We start from the raw sequence: 11,182 nt of genomic DNA, 5'->3' as shown, positions 1-11,182 counted from the left end.
ATTCACACCTGTAATCCCAGCACTTTGGGAGGCCGAGAGGAGCAGATCACCTGAGGTCTGGAGTTTGAGACCAGCCTGGCCAACACAGTGAAACCCTGTCTGGACTAAAAATACAAAAATTAGCCAGATGGGTGGCGCACACCTGTAGTCCCAGGTACTCGGGAGGCTGAGGTGGGAGAATCTCTAAACCTGGGAGGTGGAGGTTGCCATGAGCTGAGATTGCACCACTGCACTCCAACCTGGGCAACAGAGTGAGACTCCATCTCAAAATAAAATAAAATGATATAAAATAAGTAAGTTTAATATGAATGGAAAGGGATATCTAGGAGTATATTTCAGAATTTTTTTTAACTACTCCAAATATCTATGCACAAAATTCAAGTCAACTGTGCAAGAAAAGTCAAAGAAGTTTCTTTTTGTTTTATTTAGTTTTTAGAGACAGGTCTCACTATGTTGCCCAGGCTGGAGTGCAGTGGTTATTCACAGGTACCATCATAGCACAATATATATAGTCTTCAACTCCTAGGCTAAAGTGGTTCTCCTGCCTCAGCCTCCTGAGTAGCTGGGACTACAAGTGCCCACTGTGCCCAGCCAAAGCAGTTTCTTGATATTTCAAGAGTTCTTGTATACATATTAATTTTCAGCCAAAAACTCAAGGTTGTTGCGACTATACTCAATTAATGTTCTTTGTTTTATTTGTAGTCAAAGCAAGGACACAACATCAGAGGGACGGCAGAGAATCCTTTTATGTAGATCTTTGGTGGTGAGTACCTGGGAAAAGTCACCTAAGTCAAGATGTCAGCATTAGAAGTATTTTATTTTGAACCTGAAAAGTGGAATGAGCCATCTATCTAAGTGCTTACATGGGATAATGTGATTAGTAGAAAGGTTTTTTGTGACTCTCTTACTCTGTTGCCCAGGCTGGAGTGCAGTGGTGCAATAACAGATCACTGCAGCCTTGACCTCCTGGCTCAGGTGATCCTCCCACCTCAACCTCCTGAGTAGGTGGGACTACCAGTGCATGCCACCACACTCGGCTAATTTTTAAATTTTTTGTAGAGACAGGATCTCACTGTGTTGCCGAACTCCTGGGCTCAAGTGATCCTCCTGCCTAAGCTTTCCAAAGTGCAGGGGTTATAGGCATAAACCATGGCACCCAGCTGACATTTTGATAGATGTATACATTGTGGAATAATTAAATCAAGCTAATTAATGTATGTGTCACTTCACATACTTACTTTGGGGGTAAGAACATTTGAAATTTACTCTTGGCTGGGTGCGGTGGCTCACGCCTGTAATCCCAGCACTTTGGGAGGCCAAGGATCATGAGGTCAGGAATTCGAGACCTTCCTGGCTAACATGGTGAAAACCCGTCTCTACTAAAAATACAAAAAATTAGCTGGGCATGGTGGCGTGTGCCTGTAGTCCCAGCTACTTGGGAGGCTGAGGCAGGAGAATGGCGTGAACCCGGGAGGCAGAGCTTGCAGTGATCCGAGATCATGCCACTGCCCTCCAGCCTGGGCGACAAAGAGAGACTCCATCTCAAAAAAAAAAAAAAAAAAAAAAGATCATACTGTTGAATGAAAAGCAAGTTAAAGATTATGTACCATTTTTATTTATTTTGTTTTTCTCCTCTGTGGGCACTGGAAGATGGAACATTTTTAAATGGACACATACATTCATACTAATAGCATCTTCATGTTCTCTCTTTTTAAATGCACACACACAGACACACACATATGTGGAAGAAAACACACTGGAAGGATACACTCTAAATTCCTGAAAGTTGTTACCTCTGAAGAGACTGGGATTGAGGGGAGTGCAAGGGGGCTTCAATTGTATTTGTAATTTTTTTTTTCTGTACCTTTTAAGAGTGACTAATGTAATGTTTTCTTTCTTTCTTTTTTTAAATCAAAAACATCTTTTAATGGAGACTGAGTTCTTGCTATATTGCCCAGGCTGGTCTTGAATTCCTGGGCTCAAGCAATCTTCCTGCCTCAGGCCCCCAAAGTCCTAGGATTACAAGCATGAGCCATGATGCCCGGCTGTAATATTTTATTTCTTATAGCAAGGGCAAAAAATTTGTCAAAATGTTAGCAATGATCAGTTCTGGATGTTGACTCATGGGTGTTTGTTATATTCTTTGCATTTTTCTGTCTTTTGAAGATTTCTTATAAATAAGATTTGTTCTCTCCTGTGAAGATTAATCTTCTACTTTGTGCCTGGATTTGGTAAGTTGTGCACATTTCGGCCCACACAGTAGTAATAAATGAGTCTTGGAACAAAACATAAGCAATCCTCTGCAAGCCTGCATGACACATTCTAAGCCAGCCTAAAAATAACAGAAGAATAAAAGTATTATTAGACAGAGGGACCCTCATTTGACCTTTCGGCCATTTGGATTGTCCATTCAGTTAATCTTGTCACAATCATGTAATTATGAGGTTGGTTTGAGCTTAATGAACCAATATATACAAGGAAAATATGCTGTCACCAGAACTGTGCCACACAAAGCCCTTGGGACATAATACTTTTCTAGTGTTTGTACATGAGATTTCCCAAAGATAACAAAACCTTTTACCAAATATGCTTTTCAGACCTATTACCCTTTCCAATGAATATTCCGCTTCCCCACGTCAAGTTGGCATCCCCCAAAATATGTCAGTGTTGTACCTCTGCCACATAAATACCCAAATGTTTCCTGATACCCCCGCAGGCTATACTTGACAGTACAATACCTGCAAAAAGGCAGCGGAGCTGCAGAGTGCTATTGAAATAACCTCCTCTGAGAGTCTCATAAGCTGAAATGCCAGTTAGTAAAACCTATAGGAAAGAGAAAAACAACGAGGCAAGTATGTAAGTGTACTCAGCAGAACTCAAAATTCCAGCTGAGTTGAACTTGGAGGTATTTAAGAAAAGTTGAATGTCTGGAGAACTAGTTAGGGAACCTTAGTCTATCTTTTTTAATTCGAAAATAAATAAAAAAGATATATACATTTCACTTCCTAAAAAAGAAAAAAAGAAAAGAAAAAGTGAGTAGGAAGGAGGGAATGTGTACATTAATGAGGGCTTCCTTCCTTTCTCTCACTTGGGGAGTAGTCAAAGACCCTTTAAGACTCGTTTCCTTTTCCTTCTCTAGAAGGAGATAGCCAGCATGTTCCAGCAATGATAATAGCAGTATGGACATCATTTAAAAACACTCCAGCAGTATACTAATATAAGACCAAAATAAGAGCAATATGGTAAAGCATTACACATTACTTCTCCTCCTGTGTCTGACTCTTTCTCTTTCAGCTAGCTTTAGTCAGCAGGCTTATTTGCTCCAGCCTAGGGGGTTTGATTTATCTACTCGATGTGAACAGGTCTGACCATGGAAACCCCTTCCTCATGTCAGAACCTTTGGCTTCCAGGTGGAGATTCATTCATGCCGTTTACACCACATACTTGCTCCCTGCCTGGACTAATTGGTCCCAATTCCCTCAGGTCAGATGTATTCTGATGACTCCCAAGTCCTGAGCTGCATAACACTCAAAGCCTTTGCATCAGTTTCTCGTTGAGCCCTAGAGGTGCATCTCTCTTTATGGTTGTTGCAAAACATCACTAATTGCCTCAACTTCTTAACTGTGGGTACCCATCTCTAGAATGAAACCATCCCTTAATTTAATGTTTATTGAATACCTGTTAGATGCTGCCATTCTGCTAGGAGCTATGAATATAGTGCTGATTAAGATAGCCATGGCCCCTGCCTTCATGGTGCTTACAGTGTACTATGGAGCTTACACAGGGAGCCTGCTTTAAGGTGGGATCAGGTTTCTTCACTAATGATACCTGTACATAGCTGGTACTGAATGAGTGTGTGTGTATGTGTTTGTTAGTGGGTGGGAAGCAAAACAGGAAGCAAGGAAACCAGAACTATCAACATTGTTTAGGTTAGAGATGATGGTATTTCGACCAGGGTTGTAGCAGCAATGGAAACAGTGAGAAGTGATCATTTGAGGGTAAACAGGACTGACTGGCAGACTGGTTGTGGGGTTAGAGAGACAGAGATAAATCAATGATGACTCATATGTGTTTGACCAGAGCCACTGGGTGAACGGTAGGGCTATTTACGGAGATGAGGACAGAGAATGTGTGTGCAAGAATCAGGAGTTTTTTTCATTGTTACATTTGATTTTCCAGTTGAAAAATCAGGTGGCGATATTGAGAAGTCACAAATACATGACTTTGAAATTCAAGGTTAGAGATAAAATTTTGAGAATCATCAATGTGTAATCCATTTAAAGAAATGGGTCTTGTATTAGTCCATTCTGGACTGGCCAGGTGTGGTGGCTCACGCTTTAATCCCAGCACTTTGGGAGGTCAAGATGGGAGGATTCACTCAAGGCCAGGAGTTTGAGACTAGCCTGGTCAATGTAGTGAGACTCCATCTCTCTTAAAAAAAAAAAAAAGAAATACTTGAGACTGGATAATTTATAAGAAAAGAAGTTTAATTGGCTCACGGTTCTGTAGGCTGTATAGGAAGCATAAAGCCGTCATCTACTTCTCATGGAGGCCTCAGGAAGCTGCCAATCATGGCAGAAGGTAAAGGAGAAGCAGGTGTTTCACATGGTGGAAGTAGGAGCAAGAGAGTGAGGGGAGAGATGCTGCACACTTTTAGATGATCAGATCTCGCAAGAACTCACTATCTCGAGGACAATACCAAGGGTATGATACTAAACCATTCATGAGAAATTTGCCCTCATGATCCAATCACCTCCCACTAGGCTCCACTTCCAACACAGGGGATTACAATTGAACACGAGATTTGGATGAGGACGCAGATTCAAGCTAGATCAGTCTGGATAATAACACCTTGAGAGAGAGTGTCTCAGCTGGGCATGGTGGCTCACGCCTTAATCCCAGCACTTTGGGAGGCTAAGGTGGGCGGATCACAAGGTCAGGAGATCGAGACCATCCTGGCTAACACGGTGAAACCCCATCTCTACTTAAAAAACAAAAAATTAGCCAGGTGTGGTAGTATGCGCCTGTAGTCCCAGCTACTGAGGAGGCTGAGGCAGGAGAATCTCTTGAACCTAGGAGGCGGAGGTTGCAGTGAGCCGAGATTGCACCATTGCACTCCAGCCTAGGTGACAGAACGAGACTCCATCTCAAAAAAAAAAAAAGAGAGAGTCTCAATAGAGAAGAGGACCAAGGACACTGCCTTGGGACAAGCCAACATTTAGATCGTGGGAACAGAAAGAAAAGCCAGCGGAGGTGACTTACAAGGAACTAGCTAGTGCGATGGGAGGGAAACCATTAGTGCATCTTATCCCTGCAGCCAAATGCAATGTCTCAAAGAGGGTGAAGTAATCTCTTGCATAAACTAAGAGCAGTTAGGTAAGATGAAAACTGAGTATCAGTCACTGGTCTTGCCACAAGGTGACCTTGACAAGTGATCTCATTGGATCTGATTGAGGAGGAGCTGCGGGTGAAGGAGCATGGGTGACAAAGGAAGACATCTCTTTTGAGGAGTTTTACTGCAAAGGGAGTAGAGGAATAGGGGTTAGGTAGGTAGATGGGGTCAAGTAAGATTTTTAAAGACAAGAAATATTCTAGTATGTTTGTAAGTTGATGAGAATGATCCAGGAAAGAGAGAAATCTGAGACTGCAATTGCAAGAGGGAATTACTACAGGATGAAAGTCCTTGAGTCATTGAAGGAAAGACTCCAGGGCACAGATGGAGGAAGCAAGGCCAGTTCATCCAGAGTAACGAGAAAGCAGATCAGAGGCATAGATAAATCAGCAGATGTGGTGAGAAGAGAAAGATACTTTCTTCTGAGGGCTCTGATATTCTCAGTAAAATAAGAAACAAGGTCATCTGCGGAGTTCAAAGAGGGAGAAGAAGGTATTGAAGACTTGAGAAGAGAAGAAATAAAATCAACCTCTTGTAGAGCGGCAGAGTGAGCTAATAAGGATAATTTAGCAGGATTGCTGAGCAGCACTGAGGGCCCATTGAGGATTATGGTCATCAATTTAAAGTGTAGATGGTGAAAAAGTGGTAAGGTCAATGAATTGGAGATCCTAGTGGGTCAAATTCCTCTTGGAACCAAGATATTAGAGGCAATGAGTTGGAAAGATCAAGATTGGTAGTGAGACAGAAATGCTCGTAATGGAGATTGTGGAGGTGGAACAGTTATTACTGATGAACGTGACCTGGACATGGTTGTGATACTAGGAGGTGACAAGGTGGAGGCACTGAGAGGTCAGGGTTTTCCAAAGGTGGAAGATACAAGAGATTTTACTGCTGTTTTGCCATAAATTCCAGAGGGCAAACTGGAGGGATTTGGAAGGTTGAGGAGGGAAGGAAGATTGAATCAAGTTAGGTGATGATCAGTGGCATATGGTGATAAGAATCCAGGTGACTAATATGACTTGGAAGGCTTGGATTTCTATTTTATTTTATTTATTTTTTTGAGACCAAGTCTTGCTCTTTTGCCTAGGCTGGAGTGCAATGGTGTGGTCTCGGCTCACTGCAACCTCTGCTTCCCAGGTTCAAGTGATTCTCCTGCCTCAGCCTTCTGAGTAGCTGGGACTACAGGCGTGTGCCACCACACGCAGCTACTTTTTGTCTTTTTAGTAGCGATGGGGTTTCGCCATGTTGGCCAGGCTGGTCTCAAACTCCTGACCTTGTGATCCGCCCGCCTCGGCCTCCCAAAGTGCTGGGATTACAGGTGTGAGTCATTGCGCCCGGCCGGAAGGCTTGGATTTCTTATGGAGACTGACGTAAACAGGATTGTGATGGCCTTGTTATCTCATAGGGGGAGGTGAAGAATTCATTCTATTCTAGCTTCCTTCTTAGGACTAGTCTTTCAGGCACTCCTGCTGTAGAGACACAACATCCCTTGAAGGTTGTTCAGAATATTCTTTTCATTCTCTGCATCCCCTGAATCCTAAGCTCACTTCTTACCTTGCTCTGATCCTTTCAAGCCCAGGCACATCTCAATTCCTCTAGCATTTATAGTCTCATTCAACAGATAAGACTATTTAACAAATAATGCCTTCCTGTTCTTTAGATATCTTTTTAATTATAACCCTGTTACCCTCATATGCACTTTTTTTTGGAGACACAGTTTTGCTCTGCACCCAGGCTGTAGTGCAGTTGCAGGATCTCGGCTCACTGCAATCTCCGCCTCCTAGGTTCAAGAAATTCTTCTGCCTCAGCCTCCTGAATAGCTGGGATTACAGATGCCCGCCACCATGCCCAGCTAATTTTTTTTGTATTTTTTTTTAGAGATGGGGTTTCACTATGTTGGCCAGGCTGGTCTCAAACTCCTGACCTCAAGTGATCCACCCACCTCAGCCTCCCAAAGTGCTGGGATTACAGGCATGAGCGACCATGCCCAGCCCTTATGTGTACTTTCACCTCTTAATATGGCTTAGCACATTTCAGTGAATATTGGTTTTTAGAACATGGAAGAAACTAACATCTTCCAGAAAGTAACACAAATTATATGAGTAAACAGGAAATTTTAAAGGAAGTTTTTTGTTTTGTTTTGTTTTGTTTTTGGAGACAGTCTCGCTCTGCCACCTAGGCTGGAGTGCAGTGGTGTAATCTTGGCTGACTGCAACCTCTGCCTCCCGGGTTCAACCATTCTCCTGCCTTAGCCTCCTGAGTAGCTGGGACTACAAGCATGCCACCACTCCAGCTAATTTTTGTATTTTTAGTAGAGACAGGGCTTCATCATGTTGGCCAGGCTGATTTCGAACTCCTGACTTCAGGTGATCCACCCACTTCAGCCTCCCAAAGTGCTGGGATTACAGGCGTGAGCCACTGCGCCTGGACAAAGCAAGTTTTAATTAAAAATTTTATATCATTTTTCTCATATATTAACAATGAATTGTAAACCAAAAATAAAATTTTAAATCCTCCAACTGACTGAACCCATTTTGAAGAGAAACATTCTTAGAAACCTTTGGGAAAACATTTCCTACTTTGAAAAACATGGACTATAAGCAAATAATGTCTTTTATTATGAGAAAATCTTTTGGTTCTTAATTATCCTCATCAGAAAAAAAAAACAGGATAAAAGATTGCTTTTTAAGATTATCACTAAAATACAAAATAAAAACATATTTCTGTTTAACTCATTCCTGAATCTTAAAGAATGTATTACAAGTTGGGCCAGGCACAGTGGCTCACACCTGTAATCCCAGCACTTTGAGGCTGAGATGGGCAGATCACTTGAAGTCAGGAGTTCAAGACCAGCCTGGACAACATGGTGAAATCCTGCTCTACAGAAAATACAACAATTAACTGGGCATGGTGGTGTGTGCTGTAATCCCAGCTACTTCAGAGCTGAGGCACAAGAATTGCTTGAACTCGGGAGGTGGAGGTTGCAGTGAGCCAAGATCACACCACTATACTGTAGCCTGGCGACAGAGCAAGACTCTGTCTCAAAAAAAAAAGTTACAAGTTAAGAAACTCTTCCTTCTCCTTAGACAACATGTTAAAAGAAACTCAAGAAATGTTACAGCAGGTAATTTTATGACAAATATGTGGATATGCCCATTTTCAAAATATGTTAGAAAATACATTTTATAAAGCCAAACTTACAACATGGCCTTCCACAGAGTAAGTGCTCAATAAAGGATAATAATAACAGAGAGCCAATAATAACAGCAATAATTTTAAAATTTAGATATTTTTAGAGCTAGACTTTCAGCATTTCTGCTACTTGTTGAAATGAAGTCAATGAGGTTTTCTTTAATGTGTTAACTGAATATCAAGGGGCACTACGAAGGAAATGATTGATCAATTGGCTTTAGTAATATGGCATTTTCCTGAAGCTACTTTGGTTAATATTTGCAAGTATTGTGAACTTTTTGCATGAAATACCACACAGATGCAACTCAAAATGAATAGTAATGCACATATATAGTTCTTTCAGCTCTAAACTGGTATTACTTTCAAGTAAACTCTGAAATCACCGGAATAACCATCTCATGGCTCTTAGTAAAAATGATACATGTTCATTACTAAACAGTCAAGCACAGATAAGATGATGATCCAAGGATGAGATGGTGCCCTCACTCATTTCTGTTCAATGCTCAAGATATAACCCTGAACAGAGAGGGTTCAGGGAGACCGTCAGTTGATTAAGGGACTCACAACGCAACTTCAGTTCAGTTTTAGAAAATAAGAAATTTATGTTTCTGGCACACTTTAGTTTTGGGCTGAGATTCAAAGCATTTACAGACATTAATATATGCCCGGGTACACCTTGTCTTTTTTTGTCCCCCTGAGCACAAAATAACATTACATAATTCATGATTCTTTTTTTCTCTTCTCTAGATCAAAACCCAGTAAACAGAAAACATAAACAAAAGAGGTGGGGCTAGTTCTCTGTAGAGTTGTTGTGGAGGTGGGGCTGAGGATGGAGTTTTCCATCTGGAATCCCAGCCTTGCTGCTGGGAGAGCAAGGTCCTGCCACATCCCCTATGGAGCTAAGACCACAGGGATCTGGGGGCGGTGGGGGGGGCGGTGTGCGGGGCGGGGTTTGCTGTCACTTTGAAATGGTATGAGGTTTCCTGCTTCGTCAGAATCCCTGCTGAGGGGGAAATTGAAGGTGTATTGTGGAAACCTCCACTGGGGGCTCCTGCACAGTCTCAGGAAATGGTGAGTTTGCAGGAACTTGTGGTTACTGTGAGAAAATTAGCGTTGGATTTTTATGTCCAGAATCTCTGTGGAATTCCCCAGGTCTGAAGCCAGTGCCTGCTTTGGACTCTGCATACAGGTTCATCTGATTGTATTTTTTATCATTAATTGAAATTTGCCAGCTGCAATTTTATCAACAAAAACCAAATTCTAATCTTGTAGATAGATACAGAAAATGTGGCTTTAAATTATGGCCTTAGGTTAGGTTATGATGAAATAAAACACCAACGAGTATGAACTGGGTCTTTATGAGCGAATTTGAAAAATAAAGTAGTAAATCTGTCTATGATAATAGGTTAACAGAGCAGAAAATAAGGGCAGATGCTGTAGTTTGTAGATCAGCATCCTGTCACAACAATTTTGGAACATTTGGTTCATGTTCTGTCACACATTCTTAAGAGTAGTTGTGCAATTGCCTTCAAGCTGTTGGCTGTATTAGACAAACTTTAAATTAGTGAAAGGAATCTATTTTTATGTGGTGGTGGTGGGGTAGTAATTCTTCTAAACAAACTTTCATTTTTATATTTTGAAAGTTTTAAAGAATCGAGTTTTTTTTTTTTTGTTTTTTTTTTTTTTTTTTTTTTTTTGAGACGGAGTCTTGCTCTGTCCCCCTGGCTGGAGTGCAGTGGCACGATCTCGGCTCACTGCAAGCTCCGCCTCCCGGGTTCCTGCCATTCTCCTGCCTCAGCCTCCCAAGTAGCTGGGACTACAGGCACCTGCCACCGCGCCCGGCTAATTTTTTCTATTTTTAGTAGAGACGGGGTTTCACCATGGTCTCGATCTCCTGACCTTGTGATCCGCCCGCCTCGGCCTCCCAAAGTGCTGGGATTACAGGCGTGAGCTACCGCGCCCGGCCTTTTTTTTTTCTTTGAGACAGATCTCGGTTCTGTTGCCCAGGCTGGAGTACGGTGGCATGATCACGGCTCATTGCAGCCTCGACCTACTGGGCTGAAGTGATCCTCCCACCTCAGCCTCCCAAGTAGGTGGGACTACGGGCACATACTACCATGCCTGGCTAATTTTTGTAGAGACTGGGTTTCACCACATTGCCTAGGCTGGTCTCGAACTCCCGGGTTCAAGTGATTCACCTCGGCCTCCCAAGTACTGGGATTACAGGCATGAGCCACTGTACTTGGCCTTGAAGTGAACTAAAAAAAAAAGAGACCAGGCTCAGTGATTCACACCTTGTAATCCCAGCACTTTGGGAGGCCAAGGCAGGCGGATCACAGAGCTCAAGACCAGCCTGGTTTCTTTTGTTTTAAGTTCACTTCAAAGGCCAAGTACAGTCTCTACAAAAATTAGCCAGGCGTGGTAGTATGTGCCTGTATTCCCAGCTACTTGGGAGGCTGAGGTGGGAGGATCACTTGAACCCTTTTATTTTGCCTGTCTATAAAGCTTCTGATGACAGGTAGAAGAACCTGGTGGTTAAGTACTTAGGTTTTGAGGTCAGTGGATGTGGGATCGAATCGTGGATAAGATCTCAGTTTG

This window comes from Papio anubis, chromosome 1 (assembly GCF_008728515.1).
Source record: "Papio anubis isolate 15944 chromosome 1, Panubis1.0, whole genome shotgun sequence".
NCBI lineage: Eukaryota > Metazoa > Chordata > Mammalia > Primates > Cercopithecidae > Papio > Papio anubis.
This window is presented reverse-complemented; position numbering follows the sequence as displayed.